Genomic DNA, 14,000 nt, shown 5'->3' with positions numbered 1-14,000 from the left:
GAAGAGACGACATAGATATGATCAATGCATGCTCTACCCCTTCTAAATCCATTTTGTTCATCTACAAGTACAACTGTCCTCTCAAGGTGGTCTACAAGTCTACCGTTCAGAAGTGACGAATATAGTTTATACACACAACTAATAAGACTTAAACCCCTATAGCTAAGTGGAAGCTTGGGGTCAGTTTTTGTAGATTTAGGAATTTGTTTAATAATGGATTTATAATAATGCCATTATCAAAACAAATATTAAATATTATCAAAATAATTGATATAAAACATCAAACAATTGCGGCAACTTCAGTAATTCATTCGAAATCTCATCAATTCCAGTAGCTTTTTCCATTTTGCATTTAGCTATTACACTTTTCATTTTTTCCACAGAAAATGTTCTATTCAGGGATGGATTACAGTTATTTACATCAGCTTTCATGTCAGATTCCATTTGCTCTTTTTTAAATTGATTAATTCCTTCCGCAAAGTCCTCCCCCCATTTTTGCAATACAACCCTTAGTATAGAGCTACATTCACCATTATCTCACTTTCTAACTTTATATCCATGGGAATAACCTGAGACTTTTTGGGACCTAATTTCTTTATTTCATTCCAGAATTGTTGATGGTTGTGAGTTTGTAAATAATCATTATGCAGCAAAAGACCTCTATTGTAGTCCCATTTTACAGTACGTACATTCTTATCAAACACAGCTTGCATTTTTCTTAAATTCAGTCCTCAACTCATCCTTAAGGTTTTTATTCTTACATCTCTGTTCTGAATATCTACAATTACACAAGTTATCATAGCATGTGTCCAAATCCCTTTGTTTATTTTAGATTTTCCCAAGTCGATCAATAAAGTCCAGCAGCATACACTTACACTGGTTAGAGGACAGAAATGAATCAGGGAATTGCCTGCATAACGCAGATTTTGTAGTAAAATCTAGTATTGTATCGGCTGCTTGTTAGGAAGAAATGATGGGGGGGGGGGGATAACACAAACTCCCCAGTGCTCTTTCAATCACTCTCTTCAAGTTCTCTGCTTAACATGCTTTGCATTTCATGGTTCGTGGTGAACGCGAAGACGGATGACAAATGTAATTGTAATTCCCAAATCCATGAACCCCAACATATCAACCTGTCTTGGGTGAGCGATCACTGGTGATGGTTGCTGACATCTGGCTCTGCTAATGTCGTTTTTCTTTTTTGTGTTCAGTGTACTTCACAGTGGACATTTCAGGACCCCAGAAGTAGCTGCAGAGTGAGCGCTCCTCACTTTCAAGCTGCTCCCCGGGGTCAAATCATTCAACTACCTCAGGTCCTGTCTGTACGATGAAGATGTCTCAACGCTTCTGCCATACTTTACTGACTTACCTTAAATGTGTACCAGCCGTACAAGAGTGATCCAGCTTCAATAGGCAGAACGTACCTTTTGCATAGTTGCAGCCTTTGTTATTTATTGTTACTTCAATTTCAATTTAATTATATTAATTTTGGTACGTCCTCCCCAGATCTGGCTCATTTTGCTCACACACACACACACACACACACACAGACTACTGTCGCAGTAAGAACTCACAGTCAATTTAGAGTGTTCAATTTACCTAATCCCCATATTGCATATTTTTGGACAGTGGGAGCAAACTGGAGAACCTGGAGAAAACCCATGTGCAAAGTTCTTGAATTCCATGGGAATGTGGGAGTGTGGGTAGATCCTCGCCCCATACTAACGCAGTAATGACATTACTGGGGAGAGAGGGGGTTTGGAAAGAGTACTAATGACTGTACTCTGGTTTCTGAATCCAGTTGAAGTCTAAATATAACATAAAAACTAAGCAGTTTTCTGAAAAAACACACTCAAAAACACATTCATCATTTACTGTTTATCCTTTGAGGGTCACAAGGGGAACTGAATTCCAGCTGACATGGGTAAGAGTCTAAGTACCTCCGGGGAACGTCCACAGGCCATTTATCATCACAGCACACAGAGCCACTGAAACAGCGTCTGCAGTTCACCTAACCCCAGAGAATCTGAAGACAAACCATGTGCATACACAACTGTCCAAGAGCTTCTTCATCAAAATGGGACTTTTCCTGATTCAATAAAGGTCAAATGCAAAATAGAATTAAAAGACACAGTCCGACATTTATCTAAAGAATGGGACAGTGGTACATAACATGCAGATTCGTTGTAATTTTCTTAAGTTTAGGGCTGTTAACGATTATTGGATTGATCGACCATTAACCAAAATGGTTGACAATTCATTTAGTAATCGACAAATCAGTTCCAGTGTTTCAATATTTCTGCTTTCTCAGCTTCTTGAATGTGAATATTTTCTTTTATTTGCTCCACATCAAAAAGAAATCATTAAATCTTAATCATTTGGGGGACAAAACAAGACATTTGAGAACGTCATAATTTGCAGGTTTGGTCAACATTTTTCAGTATTTTACGGACCAAACGTCTGCTCGATTAATCGGGAAAATAATCCACAGATAATTAACATTTTAATATAGAACAGCCCTGTTTACAACTGGTACATGAAGCTGCGTCTGCTAATAATAAAATAAATAGAATCAGGCCAAGTAGAAAAGAAAGTGTTCAATAAGTCTTGTGCTGTAAGAAACTAAAATGAAAAGTTAGGCCAAAGTGAATTAACCCTCTCAAAACAAATGTCTTCACATTAACCTCCTGAAATGTCTTTGCCAAAAACACTGGATTGCACACACTCAAAAACTCACAGAGTTCTACGACTGCGTCAGCCCTGGTAGAAAATGTACGTCTGACAGTGGTTCAGTGAATGGGCGCAGAAAATTGAAAGTGGGAGGGGCTAAGAGGGGCTAGGTGAAGACCTATTTAAAACCAACAATAAAGCCGCCATCAATTGCCCCTTGTGTATTGATTATCGCACGAGGAAGGACGACGGCATCACAAAATTGATATTTTGACCCACCCTTGAACGTAGATAGATGAAAAAGCCATGAACCAAAAGTGGAAAACAAACATCTTGAATCGTAAATAATGTCAACACCTAAAAAAACACCACTATAAAAACAGCAGGGGTAGGTGGAGTTAAAAGTCAAATAAAAACACCCACAAACTCCCCAGTGCCGTTTCAATCACTGTAAAAGTGCTCGGGTTTTACTTTGCTCTCCGCCCACTTACGTTTACCTCCAAACACTTATGACAGACATAGCTGTAATTCCAACGTCCATGTGCTGGCTGTGTGTAAACCTGACTCTGGCTGTAATGAGTTAACCATCCCCGACATCTGGTTCTTGGTAAGTACCTTCTGGTTTTCTACAGACAACATGCAGAGTGGACGTGAGTGGACGTGAGTGGACTTTCTGGTCGGCAGAAGCAGCTTGTTTCTAACTGCTTCCTGGAGTCCATCCATCATCTTCTATCGCTTTATCCTCCACGTGAGGGTCACACCCTGGAAAGGTTTCCAGTCCATCACAGGGACACATATAGAGACAAACAACCATCCACTTCCACACGCAGTGTCTAATTGACCTAATCCCCATATTAGAAACCAGAGAACCTGGAGTAAACACACACACACACACACACATGGTGAACATGCAAACTCCATGCAGAAAGACCCTTGTTCCGATCCAGGTCATGAACCCGGGTCTTCTTGCTGCAAAGGCACAAAGAGGGCTGTCCCCTGGAGTCAAATCATTGAAATAAATCATGAAATCATGCTTCTCCGTCTCTAGGGGGCGCAACAGCGGATGATCCACATTTGATTTGGCAGAGATTTCTGCCCGTCCTGATGCAATTTTACCATTTATCTGGGCTTGAGACCAGCACTAGGAGTGCACTGGATGTGACCCCCGTGGCTTATGTCAGTTTTTATAGTATCCACTTAACAATGACCAATGGGGATTGGGTACTCTTGACCTGGGGAGGGGGACTTGAGCCATCAACCCTTCATAAGTCATAAGCCAAGTTCTCTTTCCGCTTAGCTATGGGCTGCTCCAAAACTTACTGCTTCTTACTTTATCACATAAATATTCCTGTTACCATTAATGTCTCACTGAACTGGATGAATATGCAAAGATCTAATTCGACAGCACAGATATTCAACATGTCCCTGTCCTAAGACTGTGAATCACAGATATACAATATCAGCATGTGTTTCCAGACTTTCCAGGACCTATTCCCTCAGATTCAAGGACAGAATGTGCTGGTCAGTCTTGTATAAAGTACTTGAAAGCGATATTTGAGTAAAGGTACAAGTATCTTACCAGAAAATGACTTTGGTAGAAGTTAAAGTTACCTTTTACAATATTACTTGAGTAAAAGTCTTTAAGTACCTGACATTTATTGTACTTTTTGTACTGTGGCTAACAGCTGAGCGGCAAACAGGCATTACGTCACCAGTAACGAAGATGGTTAAGGGAAATATATCGGAGTAAAAGTACACATTTTATTTAGGAAATGTAGTGGACTAAAAGTAAAGGTTGTCAGAAGTATAAATAACGAAGTGCAGCTATGCTTCGCCCCATGATTCGCATCCACTTTTATTGATATGCAGAACGCTGTGGACAAGTGATTGTCCCAAGAGACCTTGGTCAAAGTCAGTGTTTGTCATTTCCTTTGGTCAGACAGAGATCTTGAAACTTTCATTCCCCAGGCGTCATCACATTCTCATTCGCTCTCTCTTGCTTTAACTTTACTCGCTCACTGTTCTGCACGGAATCTCGCGTCAACGGTCAGACAGTGTCCACAACATCACTAGTAATCACGACACATCCACATTTTCTCTGCGTACATCAAGCGATGCAGGGCACATGAAACACAACGGGACGTCGTAACAAACAAACAAGACATTTTACTTAAAGCTCAACTGAACGTCTTTCTTGCACAAAATTCAAGCACTTTCAATGACCTCATGTCTGTTTAGGACAATGGAACAATCGCATTATTTTGAAAATCAAATTCAGTTCAGCAGCTATGACGGTATTTAAAAAAACAAAGAAAGCTAAAGACTGAGAGTTCCTTTAGATCGCACTAAAGACACGTAAAAAATAGACTTGATGAAACGTGGGCTTGTTACAGTGCAGGCTGCAGGAGGAAATGTCTAAAGACATTAAATTAGACATTTAGACTTTGAAAATTTCGAAAAGATAAATGGCTTGTTTGACCCGTCGCTGGCCCTGAGAGAAAAGCAATCCGTTCTCCTCCGGTCGAGGTTCCACAGACATCTGCGCAACATTTCATGGCAAGCTGTCCAATAGCTGTTTTGCAGCCTTACAGCCGTCGTGCCGCCAGCCTCAGCGTAAAAACAATACAGCATGACCAAGCCATAAAGAGATGTGCCGCTAAATACTCCAGGAACAGGTGTCATTGAAATTAGCAGCTCTTTGATGTTCGCAGAATAATACACTTTTTACAACATAGTGCCACAATTATTGCAACAATTCTTTTTTAAGATATATAATAGACTAAATTATATTCCCATTTCAACATCTTGACCAGCCTTATGTTTATGAATGTTTGTGTTTTAAAATCATTAAAACAACAATAATAAGTATTTTTCTGGGTTTTCCTTCTTCATAAAACAAATAAATTAATACATTTTGATTTGAGAATGTCATCATTTTAAAGTTCGGGAAAGGCCACAATACATTTTTCAATATTTTTCTGAAATTTTGTGAAATTTGTGAAATTGTCCACAAACCAAAATCTTCCAGTTTTAATGATTGCTTTGACAAATTGAGAAAATATTCACATTTAAGAAGAAAATTCGAGTTTACGATTATACATTAATCAATTATTTGTTGATTGTCCCTTAAAATGGCTCATAAACATTTATATGACTTACATTTTGGTGAGAAACACACTGATGAAATGTGTGAGAAAATGAGAATGTCCTGGAATGACTGGAAAGATGCAGGCGCCCCCTTGTGGCACCTGACAACAGGACAATATGTTGGCAAGCTGGATATTCGCCAAACTCTTTTATCCCAATACAAACATACATCTCTCGATGAATTGATTATTAAATTAATCATCAATTTGTTTGAGTGTTTGTTTGTTTTTTAAGAACTCAAAGTTTTCTGATTTTTCAACTTCTTAAAAGTGGATAAATTCTCGTTTCTTTGCTCCGTGTGAAAAAGAAATCATTAAAACACAAGACATGAGAAGATCATCATTTCCAGGTTTAAAAAACACTAAATCAACATTTTTGCAGTTCAGAGGAAGTCCTGCTGAACCAGTTCCATTTCAACACCTCTGGACACCGTCATCCTCACTCACATGTGGTGACCAGATGTGCTTGCAGCAAAGCAAAGACAATACTACTGTCCTCTCTCACTATAGGGCATAATATCAGGATAAATCTCACATCTTCTGACAAACTACCAGGTCATTTGAGACGCAACACTTCACAGGGTGCAGACAGAGGAACGCTGCGGACGGAGATCAAAACCAAGGACACAAGTGTATAAATTTCACACAGTCTGCGCGGCCTCTGGGAATCATCGTGTACTGTAATATACTGTATATACTCGAAGAATTCCACACTGATTCATAAAATCATTACATTTATCATTCAATCGTCATCTATTGTGTATTGTGTATAAACTGTGGTACGAGCTCATACAGCTCATACACCAGGGTATGTGACCAGAGTGCAGCTGAGGGACTTTGACCAGAGTGCGTATAAAATTAAATAAACTATAAACTCATTTATAATTCCTTATCTCTAAGTTCACTAAACCAGTGTGTGAAGTATATGTGAGGAAGAGGAGCAAATGATCTTATTGGGAATAAATCTGCCTCCTGTGATTCCTCCTATTTACACCACTGTATTTTAACATTGGTGATCATTTGTGTCAATTCAAGAGTTCGAGAACCACAAACAAAAATACATGGCATTTTAGATATAATTCTATATATAAAACACTTAATAACCGTTCTTTCATTTTAAGTAGAATTTGACCACATTCAGAGTCCATTTTCATTATTTCTAAACACACAGAAATATAAGTTATTTAACCATAAAAAGCCTTAAACACTGTATTCCATATTACCCATGGCCACAAGGAAAGGAATTGGGCTTATAACCAAATGGTTGCCGGTTCAAATTCTGGGACAGTACTACCCTCCCTGCTCCTTTGAGTGTGTGTTCACTATTGGTGTAATAAAGTGTGGAAATAATAGCACATTCTAGTTATTTTAAACATTTAATTGAGATCATAAAGTGTGGATATGTTATTTTAGAGTGTATTTATGTTTTTAAAAGAAAACTGAGTCCAGAAAAACAACCTGTGTGCAGCTTTATGTCCCGGTATCTCTCATGTATCACATCCCGATAGTCGAGAAGAGGTGAACTGCATTATAATCTCCATTTTTGTCCAATCAGACTATATTGCAGCCTTAAAAATCTTCAAAATAAGTTTTTTATTATTATTATGTCATTTAGCAGACGCTTTTATCCAAAGCAACTTACAAGGGAATTGAGTTACAACCTGCCAGGGATGGAGTTGAACCAATGACCATGATTTCTCTGCACACAGGGGTACCGGTCTAAACCACTGAGCCACTCCACCCCCACTTATCTATTCATCTGTCAATTGCTTTCTTAATTCAGTGATTGATTTTTGGTCCATTTATATGTCTAAACCAAATTTAGTTCTGTTTTAATGTTTTCTTTGTGATATGGAGCAAAGCAACATTCACATTTAAGAAGCTGAAACTTAGACACACTTCTTTTAACTAGTGATAAAACATTCAAGCCAATTAATCAACTATATAAATGAAGATTTCTATGCATTTTATGTTATGTGTTTGCTGTAATGTTATAACAGCGATGTCATGTTTGAATAGGAAATGTGATAACGCTAATGTTCTATAATATATAGTCATAGTGCATAGTTTTTGGTTCCATTTTACAATGCACTAAACATTTACGGCAAAAAAATGTTGAAAGCCAGAGTTGTACCTTCATTTTATTTTATTAATCACATTAAAAAATGTCAGAAATTCTGCTACAAGTTGCAAAGTTCATTAACTTCAGCTCCTCCCGGGCCAGAGGTGAGACATAATTCCTTTCAACAGTCCTGGGACTACCCCTGTGGGACTCCCCTTACAGCTGGACATACCAGGAAAACCTTTAAAGAAGTCTCTCAGGAGACGATTCCTGAGAGCAGCAGCAGGAGCAGGAGCAGGAGCAGCAGGAGCAGCAGGAGCAGCAGCAGCAGCAGCTCTGCTCCTTCATTCAAAATGACAAACACTACTGAGAGAGGTCAGAATAATAAAATAACACCGAGGAGAAACACAGCAAAGTGCTAAGCTAAGCCATTAATAAATCTGCCCTTTATGCAACAAAGCATTTGAAAGAGACGAACACACACAAGTCTTATGAAGACATTTCTGTCCTCAGTCTGGATTCTACCAAAGCACATTAACATTCACTTAAAAATAAAATAATGTTTTCTGAATTGGAGAAAACGTGGAGAAACATGACAGTGTTCAGCAGATCCGAGCGTTCTGTCTGTCTCAACAACCGCAAAGTCCAGAGGGGCAATTCCAATTCCATCAATGTCGTTTAAAGACGGGAGAATCTCTCAACGCCTCAAACCTAAAGCAAAGATTCAACTAAACAATCAAGACGGAAATGGAAGCTTCTATATTATCTCACTCCTTCAGAAAACAGAAAATTCAGGACCAAGAAAGAAAAATCTCATCAAATTCAGACCCCCCCAAAACATTTGTGAATTCAGACCCAAGACAAAAACACACACGTAAAAAAAAAGCTAATTCAGACTTGGGGAAAAAAAGCTCATGAATTCAGACCTGAAAAAAAAAGATTGTGAATTCAGACCTGAAAAAAAAAGATTGTGAATTCCTAATATCTCGTAAATTCGGACCCGAGAAAAAACTCTCAAATTCAGACCTGAAAAATAAAAGCTCATAAATTCAGACCTGAAAAAAATCTAGTTAACCGGAGGCAGGATCCAGGTCTTTAGCCTGTGAAGCCTTTCAAACCTGAGAGAGTTGTTAAGTTAACCAATACAGGTAGTTCAGGATGTTAGTTTCACCTCAGTCAGTGATGTGAAAGAGGGATTTGCTGTTTCTACAGTGACTGTACACTATAATCATTTCTCCATAACTTTATTGGAACACGTCCAGAAAACACAGGAAACTTGTGTCTGCAGCTTTAAAACACACATGGAAAGGAGCCTTTTTATCAATTGATTTAATATCATCTGTCGTTGCAATCATCATTGATTAAAAAGGCCTCATGAATGAGTGAGCGTGTGCTGGGCCTGCGTGGCTACTGTGTTAAGTCTCAGGCTGCAGGAAAAAAAGAAACATTTCACAGAAAGATTGACGGCAAGAGCCTCAGGCGAAGCTTTTCAGAGGCAGGTTTTTGGTTTTTTTCTCCCGACACTGTAGCAGCAGCACATGAGTCAGGACATGTGAACGTGCTACAGGACCATGAAGCTACAGAACTAAACATGCAAACATGAAAACCAGTCAAGAACAGAACAAATATGTGTTCTAACAGAGCGTGGGGAAGACCCCCAGTAATTAGGAAAGGTTCACAAACTGCCTCCAGTTGTATCATTGGTATCATAGAGAGTATCGAGAGGTTCACAACGCTGTGTTTAAGTTTTTAGGAAATGTAAATAAATATGAAATGAAATATAATATTTACTCATTCAAAAATACACTCCCTCATTTGTTCTTTGCACTCCCTCACTTGTTCTTTGCACTCCTTCACTTGTTTTTTGCGGTCTCTCACTTGTTCTTTGCACTCCCTCACTTGTTGTTTGCGCTCTCTCACTTGTTCTTTGCGCTCCCTCACTTGTTCTTTACGTCTCTCACTTGTTCTTTGCGCTCTCACTTGTTCTTTGCGCTCCCTCACTTGTTCTTTGCACTCCTTCACTTGTTCTTTGTGCTCCCTCACTTGTTCTTTGCGCTCTCTCACTTGTTCTTTGCGCTCCCTCACTTGTTCTTTGCGCTCCTTCACTTGTTCTTTGCGCTCTCTCACTTGTTCTTTGCACTCCTTCACTTGTTCTTTGCGCTCCCTCACTTGTTCTTTGCACTCCTTCACTTGTTCTTTGCGGTCTCTCACTTGTTCTTTGCACTCCTTCACTTGTTCTTTGCGCTCCCTCACTTGTTCTTTGCGCTCCCTCACTTGTTCTTTGTGCTCCCTCACTTGTTCTTTGCGCTCTGTCACTTGTTCTTTGCGCTCCCTCACTTGTTTTTTGCACTCCTTCACTTGTTCTTTGCGCTCCTTCACTTGTTCTTTGCGCTCCCTCACTTGTTTTTTGCACTCCTTCACTTGTTCTTTGCGCTCTCTCTCTCAAAGGACCGGAAGTCATCATGGGCTTGGAGTCGCTATCCGTCTGGAATTTGAGCTGTCGCTTCAAAACTCAGGAGCCAATCAGCAGGCAGCTTACTAAGGCCCCGCCCACAAAAAAAAAACAGTGCAAAGAACAAACCATGGAAAATATTGACACAAATCTAATTCCATAAAAAATCCAGCAACTTTCTGCCATAAACCTAAATACTTTCTGAGAAGGAAAAGCACAGTGGCGTGAGATCTAACTGTATTTACTGCGGCTATAGAGCCGGACACACACACACACACAAACACACACACACACACACACACACACACACAGAAGTCAGTTTTTACCCAATACTGTGCAGCCCTAGTTCCCTGCGATTCCAAACCACTAGTGTAGTTTGTCTTTGTGTAAATAAAGCTGGTGTGAACATTTCCAGGAGGGGAAAGAGGAAGAAGAAGAGGGAGAAACTAGAAAGAGCAGTCAGAGCAGAGCAGAGGTAAGATGATGTCACGTTTGGTTTAGATGTTATCAGGAGCTTTACTACAGTAGCAGCAGCATCATGTTCAGTCATGTACTGACTATTGGCCTGTGGCTGTCAAACACTCAGCGTTGCTAACATGACACACAAAATCAAAAATGCCATGTCATGATTCTCCTGACCACCAACAAATGTAATTTATAAAAACTACAAACTCTGAAGTGCACTCACTAAATGTTTGCTGCCACCTTGTGGTGACAGATGCACCACAAGACGCATTTGGAAAGACGCAGGCGCCCCCTTGTGGTACCTCAGCATAAATCACTAGGACTGTGAGTTGGCGGCACAGACAGCATTTATTCCACTTGTGAAGATTTTCCTCTCGTGTTGCGACTAACGATTATTTTCATAAATCGATTAATCTGTCGGTTACTTTCTGGATTACTTGAGTCATTTTTTGGGTCGGAAAATGTGCAAAATTCTCTATTTATCTTTAAATCATGAAAATAATCGAGTTTTTCTGTGGACATTGTGCGAGTTCTAAACATACGGACTGAATCTGTTTACATAGTATTTACACATACATATATATATATATATACATATATATATATATATATATATATATATATATATATATATATATATATATACATACATACATACATACATACATACATATATATATATATATATACATACATATACACACACACACATTTTACACAATTACAGATCTAATGAGGCTGGAGAGAAAGTATTTTTAAAATTAAAAAAATGTATTATTATTATGATTTATTTTTTTAATTTCATTTTTTAAAAAGATTTCATGTGGCACATGAAACTCCAAAAGCACAACAACCTACTTGTGCCAAATAGAGTGTTTTATGGAGTGTGGGTGACTTGTTTTTCCACTACTTACTAATTCTTATAACATTTACATATAATATTTGATTGTGTTTGTCACGTGCTGCGTGCAGTGCATTAACAAAAGGATGCATGTGTGCCTGGAAACTCCAGAACACACCTGACGATTAGAGCAAATACAATAATGTGACTTAACTGGAGAGAGTGAGAGGAGAGCATGTTTATAACATTTGTGGGACATTAAACAGAGATTGCACAACAACCAACTAGTAGCAAATAAGTGATTTAACTTGACGGGGAGAGTGTTTTATGTTGTCTTGAGCACTTTTAGATACAATATTTTGTCATGTGCTGTGTGGAGGACATCAAAGGACGCAAAAGTCCAAATGCACAACGACCTACATGACTGGAGAGAGTGAGAGAGAGTGGGAGCAGGAGGACTCATGAGACGCTGAGTGTTTTATGGCGTCTGGAGCCACTTATTGTCCCTGTTTTTAGTCATTTTTCTAACATTTATATACAATATTTCATCACGTTTGTTAGGTGCTGTGTGTGGGACATGAGTCAAAGGAAGCATGCATCCTTAAAAGCTAAAGCACAAGAACCTACTAGTGCAAATAAAGCGATTTGACTTGAGGGGAGAGAGTGAGAGCAGGAGGCTCATGAGACGCCGTGAGTGTTTTATGGCATCTGGATCACTTTAATCTCACTCTTTTTACAACACTTATAATACAATATTCTATTCTATCAAGTGCTGTGTGTGGGGCATGAGTCAAAGGATGCATGTGTCTTAAAACTCCAAAAGCACAACCACGACCTACATGACTGGAGAGAGTGAGAACAGGCGGCTCATGAGACTCCGAGAGTGTTTTATGGCATCTGGAGCCCGTTTTACTCATTTTTGTCTATTATGTCACTCATTTTATCGCATTTATATTCAATATGTTATATGTTTGCCATGTGCTGTGTGTGGAGGACATGAGTCAAAGGATGCAATATGTCTTAAAAGTCCAAAAATAAGTGATTTGGACTGGAGTGGAGTGTGTGGCTGAAGAGCTGCAGATATCACAGTGTGTCATACTGTTCATTTGTCACAGATTAAACAATAACCAGGGGTTTGGCTTCTTCGTCAAACCCCTTTTGTGTTTTGCTGCTAAAAATATGATTAAAAACAAGGGTTAGTGTTGAGTGTGTTGTTTGTTGACTTTAGTTTTCGTGGGTTTTTGTTGTGGCTGCAGTCAGAAGCTCGAGATGAAGCCCTCTGCTGCTCTCTCCGGGGGATTCAGATTTATACTGATTTATTGATCCTTTACTCTGACTCTGCAGCTGCGTGTGGGGGAGTCGCGTCTCGTTTGAACGCACAGGCACGTTTTTCTAATTGTGTAATCTGAACTCTTGTCAGTCTTTGACACGCATTTTAAAGGCAGATGCATGAGTTGCTCAACAAAGACAATTCTATCACTGATGTTTTCATTTATTTATTTATTTTAAACTGCAGCGGAAGTAGGAATGAGAATTAAAGCGACGCACCTGGTGAAACTGAAAGTAGCCTTTGATGGGGGACAATTGCAGGACACAAAGGTTCCACCCTCACCTTAACCATAACCACTTAACCCTAACATTTAACTTAACTTAACTTAACCCTACACAAGAGGTTGTGCCTCATTAGGACCAGGTTTTGGTCTCCAGTTTTGAGCCAGAACAAGGTAACAGATAGAAGAACACAAAGCAGAGATAAACAAACGAACCTTGAGCACCTGAGCGTCACTTTCCCTGAGGTCCCACGCTGTAAATGAGACCCAGTGGAGGAAATAAAACACGGCGGACGGATCTGACAGGAATAGGAATCCAATGATAATATATGTATTTAAAAAAAAATCACAAAATAAAAGACGTCCATCCGAGGCTCCACGAGCATCCACGCGGCTGCTGAGCGACGCTGTCTGTGCGTGACTGTGAGTGCGCAACAGGCAACAAGCTCTCGTCTCTGCTCCACTCCACACTGCGCGACTGTTCAAGCTGCACACGCACATGGACGCGAGCGGACTTTCACAATAAAAGCACCGAGCCAATCCCTTACTCACACCAACCCCACCCACACACCTACACACACACACACACACACACACACACACACCCTCTCTCTCTCTCTCGCTCTCTCTGAACAACTTTGACATAAAATGACGAACAAAATTCTTTTTTTTATCACTGCAAACTGTTGTGATTATAGTTTGAAATAATGTGGTTAAAGTAAAGAAATGTGAGGGGGGGGGGGGGAATAGTTGAATTGGTTATAAATTATTTAATTAATTCAAGTTATGATGATAAAAAAAAGTTTCATATCAC

General features: G+C 39.4%; 1 protein-coding gene across 2 annotated transcripts in view; it reads right to left on the bottom strand.

Moving 5' to 3' along the window:
* The window catches only part of il34 (interleukin 34), a 57,800-nt gene extending 44,122 nt beyond the window's left edge, over window positions 1-13,678 (bottom strand). The window contains exon 1 of one of the 2 annotated variants that reach the window (XM_058645335.1): window positions 13,403-13,678. The gene's annotated coding sequence lies outside the window, so the exon portion shown is untranslated. The remainder of the gene's footprint in view (window positions 1-13,402) is intronic. The other variant, XM_058645336.1, reaches the window with a different exon arrangement.
* Window positions 13,679-14,000: the final 322 nt, after the last annotated feature.

Source organism: Solea solea, chromosome 12 (genome assembly GCF_958295425.1).
Source record: "Solea solea chromosome 12, fSolSol10.1, whole genome shotgun sequence".
Lineage (NCBI taxonomy): Eukaryota > Metazoa > Chordata > Actinopteri > Pleuronectiformes > Soleidae > Solea > Solea solea.
The sequence above is the reverse complement of the archived record's forward strand: the minus strand, read 5'-3'. Positions and strand labels throughout refer to the sequence as shown.